Below are 14,266 nucleotides of genomic sequence, written 5' to 3' on the forward strand. Positions count from 1 at the left end.
AAAAGCTGGGTGAAAGGAACATTTGATTTGAATGGGGCTTACAAATGAGCAATTCTTCGTTGGATGTGCTCACAAGATGTTCAGTCTGAAAATATTGTGATACTTTAGCTGATATGAACAATTTGCCAGGCTAGTAGTTAGCTAGCTAGGTTTGTGAATCATTTTCTATTGTAGCTTATTCTTATTTGCTTTCTGATCCATTTTAGTCATAATAACAAAGAAAGAAAAGAAAAGAAAAGAATGGATTTAAAGGATAGTGAAGGATGGAAAATTATTATTAGATCCTGATTTGGCAATAGATGAAGAGACATGTTGGATCAGACCAAAGCTCCACCCATTCTCATTCACATAGACCTAAATGCTATCATTATTCCTGACTATAGTAAAGCCATTGAATCCATTTTATTTGCTTGTGTGTTAACTGCCCCTTCAATAAATGCTTGAGTGGGTATATAATAGTTGGAACAAACCCACAGGATTTCAGCCATTGAGGTCAACAAGAAGCCCACAAGCACGGCATGCATACTGCGAAGATGCAACCACCAAAGACTCAGAGAGGAGACCTTTTAATTTTTCTTTCTTTCTTCTTCTTATTCACTTTAGATGGTAACGCAACTTGGTTTATAATATATGCAACAGAGGCTTAGATGTTGGAGGAACAATAATAAGTTTATTCAGGCACAGAGCTTAGTGGTTACAATGTTGTTTCTCACTTAGAGGCACTTTTATTAACAGTTACAATACTAGAATGAGGTGAGTCAAACTCCCTAAAAGTCACTTCTTTTACTTAAAGTAGTTAGAACTTCTTCCTCTGCAGTCACCCTGTGATATACGATCACACATTCTCTGTTCCTTACCAGGACACAGATTACATTAAATAAGTCACCAAACTTATTTTTAACTGACTCAAAATGAAAATTGAGTCTCCTTGATCCCCCTCAACCTAGGATCAATCTTCCCTGTGCCTCATCAGAGCAAAGACTGAATCCCTTTTTTAAGCTCTGCATTTTTTCAACAAAACGGCAGTTGGCTCCACCTACTTCTCCATGGCAACCAACCTCTGAGTGCTGAGATGCAATAACTGTAATACTTACCCTTTTAAAACACAAACACACAATTAAACATAACATCTGTAAACCAGAAATTCATACTTCATTACACATACCCTTTAACATTTCACAAATGGAAACCCGAGATGTGTGTGATCAGCGACATTGGGGGGCAGTCAAAAGTTATTAATGAAGAGGAACTCATAAGCTAGGAGAGACTCAAGCTTTTGCCTGAGCCTACTGGGAAAGGTAGCCTACTGCCCAACTCCTTCCACTGATTTGAGTGTAAGCTACTTTGAATACGTTGAACTCAGTCTGCATCAATTGAATGAGCTTAGAACAAAGGGGGATAATAGCAAGAGGAGAGAGGAATTGAAGAAGTGGGATTAATCAGCACAGTTCTTACTAAATCAGGACAGAGGATTAATGAGGACTGTCAAAACAGTAGAACTCCAGTTAGTGTACTCTAAATATGGCCTCATCAGACAGGCAAGGGCAAAGCAAGGGAAAATGGTGGGAAATATCCTCCTTTATTCCCTACTGTTTTTCCCAATATCTCGGGATGGCCAGCCATTCCAAGTCATTTACCATCATTTCTTGTGGTTTCCCCACCTCCTCCCCATTTTCTTCAGTTAGGAATCAGATAGCACCTGACTCCTGAAAACCAAGTCTTCTCTCCATTTTTAGGCATTGGTAACACAGGTTCCGACAGGCAGCTACTAGAAGTGGCTGTGCATCGTGGAATGACAACAATGTTTTGCCAGCACCTGAAAATGGAGAGAAGATGCAGAGAAGACTAAGTGGCATTTCAACCCAATTGTACCCTTCAACTAAAATTTTCATTTATTTTAGCACCTACTTGTTTTACTTCTACCATGTGTGATTATGATGAATTTGGTTTCTCACCCACTGAAATCTGAAAGACCTGTTAGCATTCATTAATTAGTCCCATTGATCTAGGGTTGCAAGACTGAAGGCTGGTTACAACCGCTATACTGTTAATGCTTGTGTAGAAGTTACAAACACCCGGCTTACAAATCACTCATAGTTAAGAACAGAGGTGAAACAACAAGGCGTGAAAGAAAATGTATCTTTAGGAAGGGAAATTCACTCCTGGAAGAGTTATCATGGGGAAAAGATGTCTCAATTGAAGCTTTATCACCAATCCTTGTTTACACAGTAAGTCAATTTTTTCAAAATCCAATGATCACAAGGACAGAAAGTGAGGTGAAATCTTCTGAACAAGGGCACAGACAGCAAAACAAACAACACAGAAGTGTTAATCCTTCCCTGTGCTATCCAAAGCTAGCTAGCTATCATCTATCTATCTATCTATCTATCTATCTATCTATCTGTCTGTCTGTCTGTCTGTCTGTCTGTCTGTCTGTCTGTCTGTCTGTCTGTCTGTCTGTCTATCTATCTATCTATCTATCTATCTGTGTGTATGTATATATATGTGTGTGTGTGTATATATATATATATATATATATATATATATATATATATATACATATACATACACATACATACATACAGTAGAGTCTCGCATATCCAACATAAACGGGCCATCAGAACGTTGGATAAGCAAAAATGTTGGATAATAAGGAGGGATTAAGGAAAAGCCTTTTAAACATAAAATTACGTTATAATTTTACAAATTATTAGCACCAAAACATCATGCTTTACAACAAATTGACAGAAAAAAGTAGTTCAATACACAGTAACGTTATGTAGTAGTTACTGTATTTATGAATTTCAGACCAAAATATTGTAACATTTACTACAAAAACATTGACTACTAAAAGGCAGACTGCCTTGGATAATACAGAATGACGCTGGTGGCTGTCTGACAAGGTCAATAGGGTAATTCTTATCTATACTTACGTACACATATACAAGGAAGAACTTACTGTCAAAGGTTGGAAAATCAGTAATACATGTGCAGAACAGAATTTCTAACATGACTGGTGTTCATGCCGGATTGGAGATTCATGAGCTGTAGTCCAATAACAAACTTTTCCTAGACTCTGCTAACTTTCCATTTCAACACACCCTGAGAGAATGTTGATGTAGTTTAATCAGCCATAAATAATCTTCTCTGCCTGTTGGTGAATGTTATATTTACCTCAAAAAGCGAAGGAAGCCACCCTAGATCTGACAAGTCTGAAGGAATAAAGTCAGTCTCACAACCCATCTCATTAGTTTCCTATCTGTTACTAATGAGGCTACAATTCAAAATTTTGCTCTCTGCCATCTTTGCACTTTTCTCAGTTGATCTTTAATCCAGGCTTCCTTAATTGTCTGCCTGAATTCGTATCAGTTAGATCTTGGGACTTCTAAAAAGAGATGTTTTGTTATCTAAAGCAAAGAAATGGCAGCACCCCCATTCACCTTCCTATCTCTGTTCTCATTAGGAAGGCTTTCAGTTCAGTGTACCATAGCGTGTGGGCTCTCATATATTTGCATTTTTTAAAACTCTGATTTTTTGGAAGAGGACTGTATAAAATTGTTAAAAGTTAATTTGACAATGTAGGGAGCCATTCCACAAGAATCAGGGTGGCTTGATTTAAATCATTATTTAAACCTGCTATGGAGGGAAAATTGTGTCACTAAAGTAATTGTGGAACTAAAGTAAGAAAACTCAACATGGGTGGAAAAACTGCTGTTAATTTTGCTTACTTACAGGTCCATTTTAAGAATAAAAACTCTGGAGAAAGGTCAGAAGTCATAGAACTGCAGACACAATACTTTCAAAGGGAAACTATGCTGGTTAACAGCTAAATAATGTCTTAATATTGCCTAGAGACTATCCAAAGTTTTTACTCTTACAGGCCATTTTCCTTCTGAAATTGTAGAATTATAATCTGTATTTATAATTATAAAATGATAAAATGCCCCAAATACACCACCCGAACTTTTGATGCTTCAGTGGTAAAGATGTTAAAAATCATACAGGAGGAAAAGAATGATGATGTAGAGTCATAAATCTACATTTCATATCAGATATTACTTCTGTTATCAATTAAAATAGTCTGGAAGGAGGTCAATGCAGGCAGCCATTCTTCTTCTTGGCTGTGTGGGGATCGGGGACAAAGGGCAGTAAAACAAAAGCAGTAAAATAACAAATCCATTAGCAGAAGCAAAGTGACTTCCATCTGAGAACCAGGCTAACAGCTTCTTTTGTAGGCAGAGAACATTGGATTTCTCAAGAAGCCTCTGTACTATTACATCTATCAACACTCACTTTTCTTGGCCTAATGAATGAGCCAGTGAATCTTCAAAAATTTGCATGATGTATTTTGTGTATTTTGGTTGACCAATAAAGCAAATGCTGCTTTGTGGATTTAGCTGTTATGTCCAATACAGCAACCCCTGAATATATCGTTCATTCCTGGTTTAGGAAGTTTAAGGTTGCATCGATAATCTGCAGCTTCTGATTGAAAGGCCTTTAGCCTTCTCTGCCAAAGAGCTGGCGCTTCACCAAACTACAATTCCCTGGATTTTATAGCATTGAGCAATGACAAGTAAAATAGTAACAAACAGCATTAATTCTGCAGTGTGTGTTCAGTACATACAAGCACCCTGAGATCTATGACAAATGTGATTTACCCATTGATATTGGATTGCAGGTCCCCGTATGTCCAATTACGGCCTAGGCTAAGTAGAGCTGATGGGAGTTTCAATCCACCAGTAGTGTCTACCTGCTTTCATCAACCCCACTTTGTTCACTCTTATCTCTTGACTTATCTCTTAAAATTACAAGCTGGATAGATGCAAGGATGTGGATGTAGCATGTCTGGATTTCAGTAAGGCCTTCAACAAAGTCCCGGATGACCTTCTGGCAAACAAACGTGGGTTTGGCAAAACTACCGTTAGGTGGATCTGTCATTGGTTAAATGAACGAACCCAAAGGGTGCTCACCAATGCGTCTTCTTCATCCAGGAAAGAAGTCATGAGTGGAGTGCCATAAGCAGGGTTCCATCCTGGGCTTGGTTCTGTTCAACATCTTTATTAATGACTTAGATGAAGGTTTAGAAGACATGACCATCAAGTTTGCAGACGACACCAAATTGGGAGGGATGGCTAATATTCCAGAAGACAGGAGCAGAATCCAAAACAATCTTAACAGATTAGGGAGATGGGCCAAAACTAACAAAATAAAGTTCAACAGAGAAAAATGCAAAATACTCCACTTAGGCAGAAAAAAATGAAATACACAGATACAGAATGGGGGATGCCTGGCTCGATAGCAGTACTTGTGAAAAAGATCTTGGAGTCCTCATGGACAGCAAGTTAAACATGAGCCTGCAATGTGATGTGGCAGCTAAAAAAGTCAATGGGATTTTGGCCTCATAAATAGGAGTCTAGTGTCTAGATCCAGGGAAGTCATGCTACTCTTCTATTCTGCCTTGGTCAGAACACACCTGGAATACTGTGTCCAATTCTGGGCACCGCAATTGAAGGGAGATGTTGACAAGTTGGAATGTGTCCAGAGGAGGACAACTAAAATTATCAAGGGTCTAGAGAACAAGCTCTGTGAGGAGCGGCTTAAAGAGCTGGGTATGTTTAGCCTGCAGAAGAGAAGGCTGAGAGGAGACATGATGAGGGCCATGTATAAATATGTGAGGAGAAGTCATAAGGAGGAGGGAGCAAGCTTGTTTTCTGTTGCCCTGGAGACTAGGATGCGGAACAATGGCTTCAAACTACCTGAAAGGAGATTCCACCTGAACATTAGGAAGAACTTCCTAACTGTGAGAGCTGTTCAGCAGTGGAACTCTCTGCCCCGGACTGTGGTGGAGACTCCTTCTTTGGAGGCTTTTAAGCAGAGGCTGGATGGCCATCTGTCGGGGGTGCTTTGAATGCGATTCCCCTGCTTCATGGCAGGGGGTTGGACTGGATAGCATTTGAGGTTTCTTCCAACACTATGATTCTATGACTGAAGTCACAAATATTTTTCAACTCAGCTATTTGCTATATATTCTTTATGGAAACAACAATTAACATTTTCTAGTTTCTAGTGCTTTTACGGGCATTTTATGTAATTTTCTAACCAATTCAATAAGTTCTGCAGAAAAATAAAAAGCAACAATATAGTGCAACAAACAATCAAACAGTTTAATTTTTTCAGCTTCATGATAAGTAATGACAATGGGCTACTTTCCAAAAACCATAAAGGACAAAGGGAACAAATCAGTTTGAAAAGATGACTTCCCAAGTTCCGGTTCATATCTTAACTCAAGTTTAAAAAAGAAAAAAGCTTATTATCAGACATTAAAATCCATGCAGGATGTATTGGATGGAAAACGATCACTCATTAGTCTCCCAAATGCTTAAGCCAAAGCATTTTGGGGAGGAAATGTAACACTTTCTAGAGTAATTGCCAGAACATTTCCAATTGTTGTTTTTGTTAAGGATGGGTGAAGATGAGAGAGAGCATTGTGTAGGAGCTTAAATAAAGCGATTAGAACAGATATAGTGCTTTACATGTTAGTCTCAAGGAATACAATTGCAGAGTTTCTCTAAAAGAGAAAAGGTGAAATACAGAAGACTGTGATACCAAACAGAGAGACCCTGGAAATCATTTCCCTTGAATGTCAGCCTCTGCCTTGGGATGCTCAAGCTCCATTGTACATACTCTGCCACATAGGTGAGAAAGCTGCTAAATGCTTTATGCTTTATCTTTAGGCAACTCTAGAGATTGCTAGTAGAAAGGTGAAGAAATTCCCTTGCCGTTTGGGTGTTTCTAGCTGAGCCATTAGCATGCTCCCAGGTGCCTGAAAGTTGGAGGTCTGCACTTCCGAGTGACATTCTGCTTTTCGTCTCTCTCGAGGTTTCAGAGTGTGACAAGTCATTCGCACATCTTCCATCTCACTCCAACCTTAAGGCTGCTTACATGTTCGGAGAAAAACATCTGCTGCATTTGATGAAAATTGTAAGTGAAGAAAATGGAAGTCAACAACAATAGCAGGCTGAAAGACACCTTTGGGCTGCAGTGCAATTTTAGAGAAGGCGAAAAAGGGAATTAAAACTGGGCAGAGGAATGGAAGAGCAGCGGTTAGAGTCCAAATTGGAATGAAAACAAAAGAACATAATAATTATTCATGGCTGACAACCTTCAGCACCTGGTTTCCACCTTGACTTCCTATCTTCCCTTGCCCCCAACCCCCCATGCTAAATTAAAAATACAATTGGCCCTCCATATCTACTGATTCTGTATCCACAAGTTCAACAATCAATGGTTTAAGAATATTTTACACATCCCAAAAGCAAACCTTAAACCTTGATTTAGCCATTTTATAGAACTAATACAATTTTATATAATGTGTGTGCATGTAATTTATATATGTATATTATTGTATATAATGGGACTTGAGCATCTATGGATTTTAATATCTATGGGGGGTCCTGGAACCAAACTTCAGTGGATACCAAGGACACCCTACATACAGTTTCATGTTATTTAAAATTTCTTCTCAAAAGGCAAAGGAAAACTACTTTAGAATAAACTAATATGTGTCTTAATGCTTTTTTTAATGTGTAGTGACAGTTTTGATAGGTAATGGATATTATCTTTTGTTTGGGTTGCCTATATGTCTGCATAGATGCTTGGAAAAGAGTTGTTGCCAGAGCATGCTTGAAAGTAAATGTTTATAGATAGTGAATTGTAATTTGTTCATTACCTTACAAAACTTTATCTATATTGCAAAAGTTTACAATTGTAACTATACATTGTATTTATATTGTAACAAAGGGCAACACAATTTGTCCAGTTAACTGTAAAACAGTGTGTCGATTGAGCAAAACAAGCAAGTTGGATTCTTCAGTCACTGATTCTGTGGCAGGCAACCATCTGTCATCAATGAAGGAAATATAATTGTTATCATCTATAGAAGGTATGGGCAAACTTCGGCTCTCCAGGTGTTTTGGACTTCAACTCCCACAATTTCTAACAGCCAACTGGCTGTTAAGAATTATGGGAGTTGAAAGTCAAAACACCTGGAGGGCCGAAGGTTGCCCATGCCTGATCTATAGCCATCCCACCACATTTGTTGTTTTGACTTTTTCAGGTTTGATTCTTCTGAGTGTTCTGCCCCCATGCTATCTAACTTGGAAGGTGAACTGATTGCGCAGAGAACAGATGGAGGACACTTAAACAGTCAACAAGATTTAATAACTGAAAAAGGCTTCAACCCCTTTCTCCTCCTGGGTCTAACTGGCACAGTCCACTGAAGAGAGTTAAAGACCTTGAGAGAGAGGCTCTGAATTACTTTACTTCTCTGCTGTTTCTTTTTTTGTTGGTATCTGTCTGTCTTTAGAGTAATGCTTGACTTGAACTAACTTTTACTTTAACTTGAAATGTCTCTGATTTGGCTCCATCTAGATGTGCTATTTTGAAGACCTTCCTGGCCTTCCCCTTTCCTCACCTTAAACTTCTAAAGTGGCTGGTTCTTCTAGGAACAAGAAAGGTTTTGCCTGAGGCTCTGCCCTTGGAAGGATTCTTGGGAGTGGCAGGGAGGGGGTGGCTTAAAGGGAAAGAGGCTTTCTAGACTGACCCTCCACAAAACTGTACATGAAATGCTAATTCCCTCTAACTAAAAAGGGCTTACATAGGGGTAAACAGTGAGAGTCCTTACGGAGGCATGGCAATGGTTGTTATTTTAAATGTTCTCTCTAGGAATCTTTAGATCTTCCAGTATGACTCTGAGATCAGCTTACTCCAATCATTCTGGAAGATCTAACATTTCTAAAGTGAACATCTCTCCAGGTATTCTCCAATGCAATTCGGTAGTCAGCTTCTAGCAAATGTTTATCATGAAATTGGGCTGGAAGACATAGAAATTCCTAGAGACATATTCTCTCAAGTGAAAAAATAGCGTTTTCATGATTTGCAGTGTTTCCATTTTCACAGAGGACTTGTGCCGCTAACCCTGGCGAATACGGAGGGCTGACTATACATATGTTTGTTGATTATATCAGTCGCTGCAGAAAATGGGAGTTCTCATAAGGTGAAAATCTATTGTCAGCTTGAGGAATTTACTATGTATATTTTGGGAGGCACACTGCATGCGGCATTATTTAATCAAGCCATTTTGTTGTTCTGATCACGTAGTCAGGTTGTGCTGTACATCTGCGCAGGTAGTCATAGGCCAAATTTTCTTTCTAGTGATGCATAACGTGCCTGCTGGAAGATAATGAGGACTCCACACATGCGTCCAAGCAAAGAATTTGACCCAAACAAGTATTTACCAATTTCAAATATCATAATGAATGATATACAGAATTGTATCTAAACTGCATTCCAAAGATATTATGAGAGACAGATGTAGGGCTGTTAACAAAATCCAATTCACATTATGGATTATTATGCTGCAACTTCACTGCAGCACAGGACAAAATAAAAACACCAGAAAATTGGAATGCATGTGCATTTTTAGTGCTGTATTTTTAACCTTGGTTTACTGATACAAACCTGTCTCAGTCCTAAACATATGGGTGTGCTGTGCTGTATACACCTTCAAGTTGCCCATTGATTCATGGTAACTCCATGAATTTATAGGGTTTTCTTAGACCAGGAACTGGCAAAATCACTCAGAGGTGGTTTTGCCAGTTCCTTCCTCTGAAATATATTCAATATCACCTTGTAGTAATTGGCAATCTCCTATCCAACTAGGACATACTCTACTTAGCTTTTAAGATTAAACAGAATCTGGAATCTTTAGGGCATTTAGGTCCTTCTTTAGGATATTTAAGTCTCAACACTCACCACAAAACAAAACTTCATCCAAGTAGGAAACTTGACTTCACTATAATGCAAGACTTCTTAATCTGTTGAGGGTTAAATTCCAATAAAGATAATCCATCAGAAGCCAAATGCTTGCGCTGGGTGAGGTTAAAGTTTGCAGTGGGTGGGAATGAGGCAGAAGTGGAGAAACCCATAGTCAAATCAATGGACCAGGCAATCAAATCTTCTTTCTTCCCAAATTCACTCAGTGGGTGCTGTGGGAGAGGCAAATGGCCCATATAACACCTGCAATTACTGCTCACAGACAGAGGGCTTTTGAAATAGGACCAAGGATCATTTGTGCCACTTCAGAGCAAGGGATGTCACAGACTGGAGGTCAGAGAACTAGTTTTGAAATTTTCTGCCCTACATGGGTCATGCTGTGCTTCCATTTTGCAACACTGGAAGTGTCATTTCAGAACTCCTCGGTGCTTTCACAATACACAATTATAGCAACATATAGTTGTGGGTGCATACCACAGAATCCTAATTTTATAGTTTGGTGGTAAGGCATTAAAGTTCTCTAAATGATAATTTTAAATGCCTTCCCCTAAACTCCAAATCCTAGGATTCCTAGGGAGAATCACAAATACAGTAGAGTCTCACTTATCCAATATAAACGGGCCGGCAGAACGTTGGATAAGCGAATATGTTGGATAATAAGGAGAGATTAAGGAGAAGCCTATTAAACATCAAATTAGATTATGATTTTACAAATTAAGCACCAAAACATCATGTTATACAACAAATTTGATAGAAAAAGCAGTTCAATATGCAGTAATGCTACGTAGTAATTAGTGTATTTACGAATTTAGCACCAAAATATCACAATGTATTGAAAACATTGACTAGAAAAATGCGTTGGATAATCCAGAACATTGGATAAGCGAATGTTGGATAAGTGAGACTCTACTGTACATTGAAATCACTGTGCTATCAGTGTGTGATAGGAAATGACCCAGTGTCAATTTCAGGATCATTTTGGTTTTTTTCTGCTACTGTTTTCTGGTGACCCTTCTACATCATGTTAAAGCTACAACTGGTCAAAACAAAGAATTGCATGCATTCCACAAACTGCAGAATTCCCAACCCTGCCATACAGTTTCAGGTTCAACCCATGATAAATATATTATCTTTCTGATGAAAAGCCAACCAGGGACAATATCTCAGAACTCAGGGAGCAGGAAACAGAAGAGATTTCAGTGTGTGTCTCAGCAAGGTTTAATAGCTCTTGACAAACACTTAAAACTGAACACTCCCTGCCCCAAAGCCCAGTACATATAAGGAACATTTGTTATTATTTTACATACATCATAAAATGGTAGCCATGTTTTTAACATGTGTTATAGATTTTTTCCCCTAGTAATACAGTCAGTCCCCAAGTTACTAACAAGATAGGTTCTGTAGGTTTGCTCTTAAGTTGAATTTGTATGTAGGTCGGAACAGATAAATTTTTAATGTAATTCCACACACACACACACAATTTATATTCCACTCTATCTCACCAAGGGAACTCAGAGAAGATTACAGAATACATACAAGGCAAACATTCAGTGCCGTCACAATTAATATCAAAGACACATAGACAGAGGCAAGGCTTCCCACTTTTTCATCTCCGGCATCTGGAGGCTGTGCTCGACTCGGCCATGGGGAGATGCTGTTGTTCCATTTTCCATGCCGAGGAGGCTGATGTCCATGAATGCCTTCCTGATCAAATTAGCCAGCATGTTTTTCAGGGGTGCTTTTTACTTCCTTGCCAAAGCAGTACCTATTTATATACTTACATTGCTGTTTTCAGACTGCTAGATACGCAGAAGATAGGGCTGATGGCAGGAGCTTGTCCCGACCTGCAGCTTGAACTGCTGACCTTCCGATCAACAAGATTTTCAGTAGCTGGTGGCTTAACCCGCTGTGCTAACCATGGTTAAACAAGCTTTGAATAGCATGTTAGTTTTGCTGTCTGTGCCCCTGTTCAGAAGATTCCACCTCACTTTCTGTCCCTGTGATTGAATTCTGAAAAAATTGGTTTCTTGTGGAAACAAGGATTGGTGAGAGAGCTTCTGCTGAGACCCCTTTCCCCCATGATAACTCTTTCAGAAGTGAAGTTCCCTTCCAAGGGGTAGATTTATCTCACCTCCTGTTGTCTCTCATTCCTATTCTTAACTATGAGTTGTTTTTAAGTTGGATGTTTGTAAATCGGAAACTGCCTGTATCACTTTTTGAGCAGAGAGATTGGTATTTACTAGATGAGTGAACAACAATTGTAATTTGTATACAGGTTTTCTACTTTAAGAGGTTTTCTTTGCTTCTTCTTGGAATGTTTTCAATAAAGTTGGCTCCAAAACACCAAAAACTACTTTTGTTTAAATCTGTTCTATATGAGTATGAAGGAACACACCCCTTCTCCAGCATGAGGCTCCAACAGATCCAATTTCTCCTAGTAGTAAAACATTATTTCTATCTGGTTACACAAGTGAACAATATTACTGAAATAGGGCACAGAAATCATTATCTTTATCATTTCCATCATAACTCTTCTATACCTGGTTTATCAGATTAATTAATCTTTGCCTGCCTTCTGGCACAAGAGATTTACCCTTCAGCGCGACACAAGACAAATGGTTTTATAAAATAAAAATAAGTACTGCATAGCTAAAATTAGCACTAAGCTTCTCAGCCTTTGCTGTGACATAATGTTAGTTGTATGGTTACTGAAGCAAGGGAGAGGTGGCAAATTAATTAACTTCTGATACCAGGCTTACATTCATACTTGGGCTTCATTCTGAAAGTGTATGGATCTCTTTTTATTCTTCGCCCTCCTTGTGCAGCAAACAGCATCCTGGGGGAGTGGATTTGATTCGGATTAGGAAAAACACCCCCGTTTTCAGCACCTGCAGCTCCACGGTTGTATTTCAGTATGAAGAAAGACTGAAAGATATAGATATTCCATAACTAGCTATCTGGGGATGCAATTCCACTATTCACTTGCCTGCAGATATGTTTACTGCACTCAGTAGGGCTTGGATTTCATGACCTTTCCACACAGCCATATAACCCAGAATATCTAGGCAGAATGACCCACAATATCTTTGAATTGGGTTATCTGAGTCCACACTGCCATATATCCCAGTTCAAAGTAGATATTGTGGGATTTTCTGCCTTGATATTCTGGGATACAGGGATGTGTGGAAGGACCCTCAGTTAAACAACTAATTCAATTTGCTCTGCAAAGACAAGATGGTGCTTCTTAGCCATTACATATATGATTGCTGGCCCAATTGGCAGCTGCAGATGTGAGGAACTGGTGGCCAAGAGCAAAAACCAAAAATGGGGCTACTTGAAGACCACCTCCTGCTTTCCATGCCAGTAGCACCTCCTCTAGAAACCTCACTCACACACTGCTAGGAGTGAAAGAGACAGAACCTGAGTATTGTTTAAATGCCAGAGTCAAAACACTCTAGAAGACAGGAGTATAGAAATTATAGATGCCTTTCCTGGTGTCTCCTTTAATAGTGCATTTGCTCCAGCACATCACATCCATTTCCCTCAAACCTTATTTCATCATTTCTTCGTGGAAATATTTAGGAGGTAGGATGAGAAACCCCAGAAGATTAGCTCTCCACAAACTGATGTTGCTCCACGTCACTGATGAGAATCTTCCACTATATCAGCAGCATCAGGATGGTTTAGAGCAGGGGTCCCCAAACTTTTTAAGTGGAGGGCCGGTTCATGGTCCCTCAGAATGTTGAGGTGCCGAATTATCATTTGAAAAAAAAAAGAACAAATTCCTATGCACACTGCACATATCTTATTTGTAGTGTAAACACCCCCCCCCCCAACAACAACAATTTATTTATTTATTTGCTACATTTATACCCCATCCTCTCTCACCCCGAAGGGGACTCAGAGTGGCTTACAAGTTGTATGTACATACAATATATTATATTATTACCATAGCACAATATTAGTAAATGAAAGAACAATACAATATTTAAAAATTAAAAACAGTTTTAACCAACATACTGTAAATCTTTCAGGATTTCAATGGGAAGCGTGGGCCTGCTTCTGGCCAATGAGATAGTCAAGTTAAGTAGGATTTTTGTTGTTGTGTGCCTTCAAGTCATTTCAGACTTTGGGCAAGCCGGAGCCTAAGTCTAAAACTGAGGGCGGGGCCCAGGTAAATGACCTTGGAGGGCCGCATCCGGCCCCCGGGCCTTAGTTTGGGGACCCCTGGTGTAGAGGACTCATGGCAAGTAGAATGGAAGAAGGAAATGGCTGGGACGCTGCACATGCATTTGCTATCTGAAGCAATTGTCTCACTCTGGATAATAGTAGACCAGTCCTGCTGAATTTGCTGCATTGTCAGTGGTTGAAAAGGAGGACAAATTATCTCATTACTGCACCAAATAACAATGGCATAGTAGTATATTTCAGG

The sequence above is a fragment of the Anolis carolinensis genome, chromosome 3 (genome assembly GCF_035594765.1).
Source record: "Anolis carolinensis isolate JA03-04 chromosome 3, rAnoCar3.1.pri, whole genome shotgun sequence".
In the NCBI taxonomy this organism is placed as follows: domain Eukaryota; kingdom Metazoa; phylum Chordata; class Lepidosauria; order Squamata; family Dactyloidae; genus Anolis; species Anolis carolinensis.